Consider the following 11,478-nt stretch of genomic DNA (forward strand, 5'->3'; position numbering starts at 1 on the left):
TAGTCTTGTTCTCTGAACAAACTTGAAAATTGATGTTACAGCAGCCAAGGGAATGCCATTCTAAAGCCCCATTCCTTCATTCTTGAGCCCCTCAGAAATGAATAAGGGTAAGATGTATGCAGCAGTAGTGAGAAGAGGAAGCAACTCTGACAAAGGAAGGACTCCTTGAATCCTCTGTTAATCATATTTACTGCCTCTTTTCTGGCTTCTGTAAGCAGCTGGAGACCCGAATTTATTTTTTCCCCTTTCTAACTAATAGTCCTGTGGATTCAGTTGGAATCTAATTTCTAAGAATTCACCTTCATTGTTTCTCTGTGGCCTGACTTAGAAACTACATTCCTGCTAATCAATTCATGTCTTCTGTGGTGTCTTCTTATTTTTTGTACTACTTTCATACTAAAATAGAGGGGAATCATTCTCCCTTGCCTTATGTAGTTCAGTACCTACCCGGTCCAGCATCAGGAATATTATCAGGAGGCATAAGGTAAGAGGAAGCCCTTGTTTGAGATTCCAGATGTAAAGCAAATGGTGACCGCAACATGGTTCCTGTACTTCGGGATCTGGCTGGAGAAGGTGACCAGCTGGGGGAGATTTCATTTATATTTAGACTTGTTCCAACCACAAAATTAACAGAAGAATAAATAAAAATGGAAGAAGAGAGATTAAAGAGTATGATTTGGTGAGAGAAACATTTCAAGTTTGTTTGCTTTCCAATTTTGGAACTTGGCCCATCTTACCTAAGTAGCAACCCTCTCTCCCACTTAGCCCTGAATAATGCACAGTGGGAGGGGGACAAAAAGCACATTGTAATAAAGCCAAGGCTCCCTCCTTTTGTCACCACAAAACTTAAGATCAAGGATTAAATCAGAGCAAGGCAGCGCCAGAATCAGGAGGCTGGGGTTAGTCAGTCATGGCCTTCTTCTGCCCGAATGGTGACTATACTTGGGAGCAATGAGGTTCTCACAAACAAGTCTTGTTTAGGTATGACATTCTAGATAGCTACATCCTCACATTTAGAAGTCTAGGCTGTCAACGCTAGAAGAGATCTGAAAGATCATCAAGGCTGTTTCTGAAGGCTACTTGATATGCAGTGAGGGCTTTGTTCATTAAAAATCATACACAGAATGAAAGATAAACAAGAGGAAAAAAGTGCTCTGAAAGAGTGAGGGGATAGGCTCAGAGGCCACCTTTTCAATTTCCTTTTCCTACTTAAGTGCCTTGTGAAGTAGCTCTTCAGGGCCCCAAGGAATACATTTAAAAAAATATATCAATCTATTCCAATTTTCTCATGTTGTAGATGATGAAACTAAGGCCAAAGGTCACTCTGAAGTTTGATTCCTTTCCACATCTAGAATCCAAATTTCCTGGTTATTGATTCAGGGACCTTTTATGATTTTATGCTTCATCATTTTTGGAAACTTATACTTAGTTCCTATAGGTTAGGATACTTTTTCCTTTATAGCAATACTGAAAACTGAGATAGTTCTTGTAAATTCCTTTTGCAGTGACAACTACATTGAAACATTTTTTTGTGTGTGGCAGAGGCAATAGAACAATCTAGATCTCAACAATTGGTCAATAATATAAACACAAAATGTTAAAATATATTTTTCTCCTGAAGCAGAAAAATTGATTTGATTTTATCTTAATGAGTTGTGTGATCATCTAGAGGTAGAATGTGTAAATCAGGAAGATGGCAGAAGCGTTATGGACTCAGAGGTAAATAGGATGTTAAAGAGATCCCAGTTGGCAGTGTGTATCCGGGAAGTTCTAAATATCACTAGAATTTAGAGGATCTCTAAACTCAAGTCACTAGAAAAGGTGTTTTCAATAGGTAGAGATGGTGTTTATAAAATATCCTATAAATTCATTATCTACCTTTTTGTCTCAATCCTTGCTAATATACACAGCCTTATGTTTCTGCTTAATAATTTGACTTTCCAGAAGGAGATATTCCTTCCTTAAAATTCTTTTATGTTTTAAGTCCTAAATTTACTCAGCTCTCTTAATAGACAATTATTTTAACTGCATCAGCTTCACCTTCCTCACATAACTAAAGAATTTCAAATTTCTAACTCTAGTTTCTCCTGAGTTTCAAATCCATTCATGGAATTTCCTACTACTGTTTATCTCCAACTTGACACTCCATATTAATCTCAAAGTTGACCTACTGAAAATAGTGGGTTAGTTAAGGTTCTCAACAAAAATCAAATGGTACACTTAAAATAGAATAATTTGTATCAGATTCATTACAAATGGATTATTTTCAAAGGAGGTATATGTAGGGGAACAGCAAGGCATAAAACAATATTCCAAGATAGTGTCCTTTAAGCTATTATCACTCCTAGGGGAGGACAAGGGAATGAGAAGAGTTGCCAGAGTCTGGTAGAAGAGACACTTCTAAAAATTTGGCCACCTTGAAAGGAGCAGTGTTTTTCAGTCCAGAAATTAAAGGAAAATTACCATAGAGAATCCCTGGGCATAAGAATCCTTTCCTCACTGCTTTATATCTAATTTTCTGATGGTATCTCATGTTGGCTGAACTCAGAGGCATAAGTGCTTACAACATTAATTCCATTCAGGCCAACTTTTCCGAGAGTGAATTTTGAAGGTAAAATGTTATGTGTATGCATATGCATACATATTTGTTTTTGTGTGTGTACATGACCACATGTATATGTATGCATACATATATGTATATGTATGTGTGTATATCATCTCCTTCAACACATATTTTTGTTTCCCATTTAACATCAAAAGCACATTTTGCTATGAATTGCATGTGAGGCCTGGCTTAACCATTATCAAGGTCCTCAAAGGAAGAGTATAGTTATCTAAAAGGAGGTTGCAGTGAACCTACATGACGGCATCAAGTATTCTAAGACACAAGGATTACATGATTATATGTTTGAAATATATTGGTGTGTATCTCAGTTGTCAAGCAGGTAATTAACATTCATAAGGCTTTGGTTTCAATCCCCAGGAACTCCTAAAATCAAAACTGAAAAAAAGTGGATAAAAAGTTTAAAATTATGGTATACAGTTGCCGCTGTCTGGCTGGGCACAAATGCCGCAGTCTGGCTGGGCACACAATCACGAGCCACCACACAGCTTGTAGATTCAAACAGCAACTCTTTATTCCCGAACTCACACCAGCCGTCTACAATCACGTTCTGGGGAAATCCACGTTCTCTGCCCAAATCCACCTCCACTGGGCTTCTGTCTCCCAAAAAATACTGTCTGAATCCCGTGAGAACTCAAGGGGAACTCAGGCAGCAGGATACGCCCTATTCCCAGCAGGAATAATCTTAAACCTGGAACGCCCTAAACCCGATTATCCTAAACCAGGAACACCCTGATCCCGGATCCGCCCTGGTCCTTGAGCAAGGTCACCTAACTGCAATGTCACTGCAAAATGTCCTATTTCCACGAGTCCTTCCACTAAGCAACATGGGGTACGCTGGCAAGGAAATTGTCATACCTACTTGGCTAATGGCTCCCAGCATACAGTAGATCTTGTAAGAGCCCTTAGTAGCATAATGTGCACTATAAATTTCTTTTTTTTAATTTTTAAAATTTGTTCTAATTAGTTATGCAGACAGTAGAATGTATTTTGTCATATTATACAATATGGAGTATAACTTCTCATTCTTCTGGTTGTACATGTTGTAGACTTACATAGTACAGAAGAATTGTCGAATTCATTCTACCTTTCCTATTCCTATTCCCCTTTGTCTAATCCAAAGTACTTCTATTCTTCCATAACCCCCTTTATTGTGAATTAACATCTGCATATCAGAGAAAACATTTGGTCTTTGGATTTTGGAGACTGGCTTATTTCACTTAATGTGATATTTTCTAGTTCCATCCATTTACTAGCAAATGCCATAATTTAGTTCTTCTTTAGGGCTGAGTAATATTCCATTGTGTATATATACCACATTTGTTTATCTATCTATTGAAGGACATCTGGGTTGGTTCCATAGTTTAGCTATTGTGAATTGAGCTGTTATAAATATCGATGTGGATGCATCATTGTAGTTTGCATCATTTAAGTCCTTTGGGTATAAACTGAGGAGTGAGATAATTGGGTCAAATGGTGGTTCTACTCCCTTGTTCTTAGTAATTTATAATGCACAATAGCAGAATGTGCATTATAAATTTCTAAGAGCAAAGCATCATTTGGGTATGAAATTACCCTTTTGTAGAGGATTTCGTGGAAACTCATATTCTAAATAGTATGCTTTGAGAAATACTGGTCTAGTTTAATCTTTGTTTTGACAGAAAATTGAGATTCAGATAAGAGAAATAATTTTACCTGAGATTTCTATTTGGCTCAGTGGCTGGTCCAGAACTCATGCCTAGATCTTGGGAATCTGTGGTATACTGCTGCTTGCACCATATCACATTCCCTTAGTAGCTTCCCTTAATAGCAGTCTATTTTTAATTTGTCTTCTATGACTACCTAAGCTTTTTTGAATTTTATTTCAATTTCCACTTTATACTACCTATTAGGGTAACAATTGTGTTCAATTACTATTTTCTGTGTAATATAGCACTTTCTTTTATATGCCTCAAAATGTTCTCTTTCAAAATAGCTTTGAGGAAAGAATCTTCAAGTTCTCTTATTCTGCATTTTTTAAACAAGGCTATTTTACCCCTCTTCATGTCTTTTGGGATAATGGTCCTTGATTTTCACTTCTTCTCAGTTCTGTCTTTATAATACAAAAGCACGTGGAACTGGAAGTTAGGAGACTGTGATCCAGCTTCAACTATGCTATTAAGTATAGTGAGAAAGAAGAAAGATGGAGGAATAGGATTACCCTTTGTGTGGTTCTGCAAGTGAGAAAAGTCAGAAACAGAGGATAAATTATATGCCAAAGAGAGAAAGTGAGGGAATACTCAGATAATCAATAAAGTAGTGACAGAGAATCTAAACAACAGAGAGAATAGGAAAGACATCAAAGAGAAAAAGTTTGTTCTAATGGCATGGCTCCCTGGTGAGAGAAGGAAAAACAGACCTCACAAGAATATGGTAAGCTGGAAAATGCAATCAACCCAATAATAATTACGGAGCAGCAGTCTTAACTGCCCAAGAAATCTATGGTTCAAACAAACTTTAAATCCTTTTGGAGGAATTTGGCCTGAGAGTGACTCTTTCTGGGCAGCAAGCTAGCTTTAGAGAAAAAATTCAATACATAGGTCAACAACACCTCAGAATACTACTTAGAATCCATCTTAACAGGGCCCTTTCTTAGGAAATAAACTAAACATACAGCAACCACAATTCAGAGTCCCTGTGGACCTGTGGCACAATATTGATTTGGAGGGAGACAACCATGCAAGACAGTCCTGGCTGGATGAGTGACACACATATGTCTGCCTAGTGGTTTGAACATCTGAGGAGTGGAAGCTGAAACATAGTTTCAGTCAAGTTACACATGGTGTTGAGGGGGAACCAGGTCTGAGAATTCTGAGACCAATGGGGGAAAATTCTCAGGTCCCCAAAGCTGCATCAAATCTAGTACAGAACTTGCTGGTTTGACTGCTTCCCTCCCATGTCCAGAGACATCCTGTGTATATGTCTCAACTTGAACATTTTCCATGTCCCTGGTGCACACCTGCTGTATTCTGTGGGGCTGAATATACAGGATCCTGGCAGAGCCCACATAACGCTGCAGTTCAGGTGGTGAGGAGGTTTTGCTGCAGCCCAGACAATAACCACATTACCAAGTACACAGATTGTTTCCAATCCAAAAACTCAGCTAGGAGGAATTTTTGACTCATTTTTTTTGATTCTTTGTTTTGCTTTTTCCTTTTCCTCGATTCATTCTGTCATTTATTATTTTTATTTTGGTATTTTTCATTACTATCTTATTTTAATTTTTGACTTGTACCTTAATAGGATTTTTTTGCTTCTATTCCCCCATTTTACCCTTTTTTATTACTTTTTAACTTTTACTTTTTTCTGTATTTTCTCTTTTCTATTGTTATTAGTGTTGTGGTTGTTTTTATTTTTAATTGCTACTGTATTTTTATGTATGATCTTTTTTGATGTTATGGGTATTACTATTTGTTTTCTTCCTTCTGAGTGGATCTGGGGATCAAGCCTGGCACCTTAAGCATGTTGGGTGGGGACTTTATTGCTGAAATACACCCATAGCCCAGTTAAAAGAAATTATGCCATGACCTATTCTCACTCAAACCTTGCAAACACTTCAACTTGAAGAATATGGGAAATTAAAGTGCTCAGCCAATGACTCAGCCCCAGGTAGGCATGTCTGACGGGGCAGAAGTTCCCCTCTTGTACATTTTCCCCATAGCAACAGCAGACAGTAATAACACAACTGTTTTGGACACTGTACCTATTAGGGACCTCAGCATATTTCACTCCTATATTCTTGCTGATAGCACACTGTTGTCAAGACTGGAGGAAAATGGACTGAAGGCTAACTCTAATATTCTGCTGTCAAAAACACAAAAGATATACTTACATACCCATGATTACTGCAGTGCTATTTACAATATCCAAGGTGAATTCAGCCTGTGTGCTCATCATCAGATTAATGGAAAAATAACATGTGGCAGATATAAAAATAGAGTAATATAAAGAAGAATGAAACCACATCATTTGCAGGAAGATGGATAGAACTGGAGGATATCATGTTAAGCCAAATATCACATTAAGTAAGTGTAGTAAGGAGGGTGGATACATATAAGCACAATATGTAAGAATATATAGAAATGTCACAGTGAAACACATTAACTTCTATTTTTATTTATTTTATTTTAAAAATATTTTTTATTATTTATAGATGGGCCTTTATTATTTGCTTACATGTGGTGCTGTGAATCAAACCGAGTGCCTCACACATGCTAGGCAAGCATTCTACCACTGAGCCACAACCCCAGCCCCTAACTTGTATTTTTATAATACTAGGATTAAACTCAGGGACAGTCTTCCTCAGTGAGCTATATCACCAGCCCTTATAATTTTATTTTATCTGTTTTTTTTATTTTGATACAGGATCTTGATAAGTTGCAGAGGCTGACCTCAAACTTGTAGTCTTCTTACCATAGCCTCGTGAGTACCTGGGATTGAAGGTATATACCACTGTGACAGGCTTAATTTTTATAATTAAAGAATATACATAATATTTCCAATGTATCTGCATCTTCATTTTGTAAAATGGTATAAGTTGTCATTGAATGCCTCTTTGCTGTCAGCAAGGGCTGTATTTAAGCAGCCATCCCTACTCCATATAATTTGTAGGGGCACACAGATAAACTCTGGTTAACAGAATAGCTTTAATATTTTTTCATGTAAAGTGTCAAATGATTGTTTTCATAATTTTTATTCTGAAAAAAGTTTGAAATATGTAGAAAAGTAGTCATACACTGAACATCTCTTCACCCAAATTCTTATATTCATTAATTGATAGCATTTTAATTACTTTGTACCCTCATTCTTTCTTTCTTTTACTTGTTTACTTATCCTCTCACTTTCTCCATACCCTTCTCTATATATTGGGTATATATATTTAACTTTCTTTTGAGAAGAAAAGAAAGTTAAATATATATAATTAAGTTTAGTTAACATCAATAAAGAATACATCAACAAGTGATTTGTTCTTATGCATACAGTCAATGGATGGCACAAAAAATCCTAAGAAAATTCACTGTTTATAGATAATGAGAATCCAGAATTTTCTACCACACCAAAATTTTCTTTTCCTGAGTTTCTCTCTTTTAGGGCACAGTTTATCTTTCCATAAATAAAATCAGTAAAAAATCCCAGGGGACCAAGATTAACTAAGTTCAATACATTTTTACATCTCTGAGGTTTCCAGACTGTACAAGGTCACAGAAGCAGTTGTGCACCACTGAGCCCTGGATACAGGAACTGGCAGGAATGAAAATGGACTGTGAAGGGATATGACCCACAGTGATACTGGGGTGATGTTCCAGAACCATCAACAATAGAAGGTGTCTTGGTTTTTTAAAAGATGCATAATCCTTTGGGAGTCTCCCCAAGAAAATGCATTTAAATTCAAACTAATGCATATATTTCATAGACTCTATGAAACATATCCAGTGAATTTTCAGAGATCTAATACCTCAGATTAAGAACTGTTGATCTACACTTCCACCAGAAACCTATTTACTCCTACTATTGAAGAGTCAGCTGCACACCACTTCCCTTTCCTTCTCAGACTTATGGCTGCAATAATAGATGAGTCATACCTGTTGTGAGGAGTGGAGTTGGCCTACAGACTAGTAAGGACTCTATTTATTTCTTTAATTATTGTCCTTTTTTGAATTATTTCAAAGTTGGTCCACAGATCTCCAGGATACTATAGCATTTCTTTTCTTCTCACGAGACTCCTACTATGGGTCAATGTTGACCAGGAGCATACAGAAAATTACACCATCAAGAATTCACTGGCGAATGTATCAGAATTGGCAGTCTGTCAGTCTCTCTACCATGTCAGATTAAGGAAAGTACCAGGAGGCTGATATTAGGCAACCTCCCTTTCTAGGTGACAGCCTTAAAACAGAGACAACTCAAAGAAGATCTGGGATTAGAATAGTTCTAATCACATAAAAGACTTCTAGCAAGGCTCAGTGGTAGAGCACTTGCCTAGGGTTTGATCCCCAGAACCATAATGATAAAAATAACAATAATAATAATAATAATAATAATAATAATAATAAATAAAACTCCTCTTCTAGGTCCTAGATAAAGTGCATTCTATATCAAGGCCAAAGAGCTGAAGAAGACTCCTTTTGGTTGGGGGTCTCAGATTGCTCTTGCAACTGAGATCATCTTTATTCTGTCACTCTGGGTCCCAAGAGCCTTGGCCAGGTGTGAGGAAGTTTGGTCTTGGCAATTACTCATGCCTTGGACAGATGAATAGTTGTAATCCATCTAGTCCCTCAGTTGAACCTGTTTGTATATTCCAAGCACTGTGAACACAGATGTTCAGAACCTCTTTACAATTAAGATGCCAAATATCTGTAATCTTTCCCCAGATCTGACAAAACTTCTGGGACCTTGAGGCAAAGAAAGAATTTGTGACTATCACTGAAGCTGCCTTGAAGGTGGCCATTAGAAAGTTGAACCCACAATTTTCACTGAGAATCCAAATCCCAGGCCACTTTTTATTTGCTTGGGCTGAGGATTAAGAAAAACAACACAAAAAAGATGCTGTAAGTGCCAGTGAAACCAAATTTTGTGACAATTTTGCGGGGACTTCTCCATAGGACTTGCCCAAGCACAAGCAAAGGATCCACCAATAATCCAATGTATACTACACCCACATCAAACCTGGTGAAAAGAGCCAATGATGGTCCTGAGACACAAGCCTGCATAGAAAGGCCCAGAGCCTGGCATTTTTGTCCATCACAGCAAATACCTTCCTATTGTGGACATTAGGACAGAGGGGCTGGCAATATGCAGATGAGCTATTCCATACCAACTCAGTCCAAAGCAGCAGGTCACAGGTCTCCTCTGCTTCCTCATGGTGGCCTCCAGACATCACAGGTGTAACACCTATTTACTGTGGGTGTCCTCTCCCTCTGTATTCCCTCTTCACTTCTATTCTGTCATTTCTACAGGAATTGGAGGCTGCCCTCCACTCTCCAAGCCAGAGAACAGGCAGAAATTTCAGCAGGGGATCCTGGTAAGTAATTAGCCACAATGTCTAGATTAGGGTAATGATGAGAGAAGTGCTGGCTAAAACACTGACAGAATTTCCAAAAGGTAAATTTCTGTGTATTCACACCTAATCTTCTACAGTGGTGCAAAAAATTTCTACCATCCCTTATCATTGACAAAAAATTTTGTCAAGTCCAAACCTAATGTAAAGTGAGGTAGGTAGTTTTTTCCTCATGTCTACATCTTTGTAGTGATGGTTGAGGCCTCTGCTGTGAAAGTAGTTGTCACCCATGCAGGGCAGTGCCAAGGGCTGGTAGAGCTTCTCAGCTGGCTATTTTCTCAATCTCGTCCAAATCATCCATGTCTAATCTTTCTATCTCTTATTAAAATGCTCCTGGATTCTATTCAGGATGTTTATGCTGTGCTTGATATGTTCACAGTCAGTCCCCTCATGCCAAAGTGACCAGTGTACCTGACCCAGTACAAGTAGGTAGTGTTGTCTGGGTTCCCATCCTTGTCCAGAGGAAAATTGAAGTTGATAACAACAGACACTTGGTCAACATTGATACCACAAGCTTACACCTTGGGGGTCACCAGAACCTTCTCTTTACCCTCTCAGAAGCACTCAATAACAGCAGTTCTCTGCTCCACCATTATTTCTCCACTCAACAGGGCCACTTGGGGGCCTTCTTTTGAGAACTCTGCTGCCAATCAACTAGCTATTTTACAGATATGGCAAAAGATCATGGCTTGAGCGATGGTGATGGCCCCATACAGGCTGCACAAGGTCTACAACTTCTCATCTCTGTTACTGCACAGGTCATAGTACTGCTTGATGATGTCCAAAATCTCCTGCTCACACTTTAGTTTGATAATGTTGCTCATAACTACTTTCTGAGCAAATTTCAACATAGAGACTTCAAAGGTGGCAGAGAAAAGCAACATCTGACAGTTCTTGGGCAGCATCCTCTGGATATGGATGCTCTGATCTTGGTGGCCCTGAGTGGCTATCATCATGTCAGCCTCATCCAGAACAAATATCTTGATTCTTTTTGTGTCAATTTGGAGCCCCAGTCCAGGATGGTCCTTGGGGTACCAATGACAATCTTCTCACAGATCTTGGGATCTCTTTCAAATTTATTGCCACAAACAGCATAAGTTAGCTTCAGTTCAGGATAAAATTTTTCCACTTGTTAATTACTTTTCCTGTTTGAAGGGTGAGCTCATACATGGGGGAGAGGCACAAAAATTTGGGGGTATCTCTTTGAAGGTTCTATTTGGCTCTTTTACCAGTACCAGACTGAGGCTGGGCAATTAAGTTCTGTGGGGGTTCAGGAAACATCAAAGGCAATGAATTCTCTTGGATTTTAGATGGACAGTTGAAACCCATGGCATAGACTCCTTGGAGAAGCTGTGGTTTTAGGTGAAGCTCTTCAAAAGACTTCACTGAGTAGAGCCACGAAGTTCAGATTCCTTTGCAGGACTTCCACTTGTTTAGTGTTATCCACAAGTTTGCTTTGGATAAGCTTGTTGAGTAAAGACTGGGCAGCTCTGTCTTCTTTCTCTTCTTCATCTGTCTTATCTGCATTAGTATTGGTCTTAACAACAGCACAGATTAGGCTGCTGCTTCCTGCTCATCCACGAACAGGGCCACAAGTTGGTGGCCATGGTCCCCAGCATGGGTGGGATGTGGCTGCTGGTGGGTGCCCTGGCAGGCACAGCAGGATCTATGTTTAGCTTTTGCTAAACCATTTAAAAGTTAATTTCAAACATCACAACTTATTATACCAAAATAATCCTACATATACCACTTAGAAATA

General features: G+C 38.4%; 1 pseudogene; it reads right to left on the bottom strand.

Annotated features, from left to right (window-relative positions):
• Window positions 1–9,981: 9,981 nt before the first annotated feature.
• On the bottom strand, window positions 9,982–11,262 carry LOC114093146 (ATP-dependent RNA helicase DDX19B pseudogene; annotated as a pseudogene).
• Window positions 11,263–11,478: the final 216 nt, after the last annotated feature.

The sequence above is a fragment of the Marmota flaviventris genome, chromosome X (assembly GCF_047511675.1).
Source record: "Marmota flaviventris isolate mMarFla1 chromosome X, mMarFla1.hap1, whole genome shotgun sequence".
Classification (NCBI taxonomy): domain Eukaryota; kingdom Metazoa; phylum Chordata; class Mammalia; order Rodentia; family Sciuridae; genus Marmota; species Marmota flaviventris.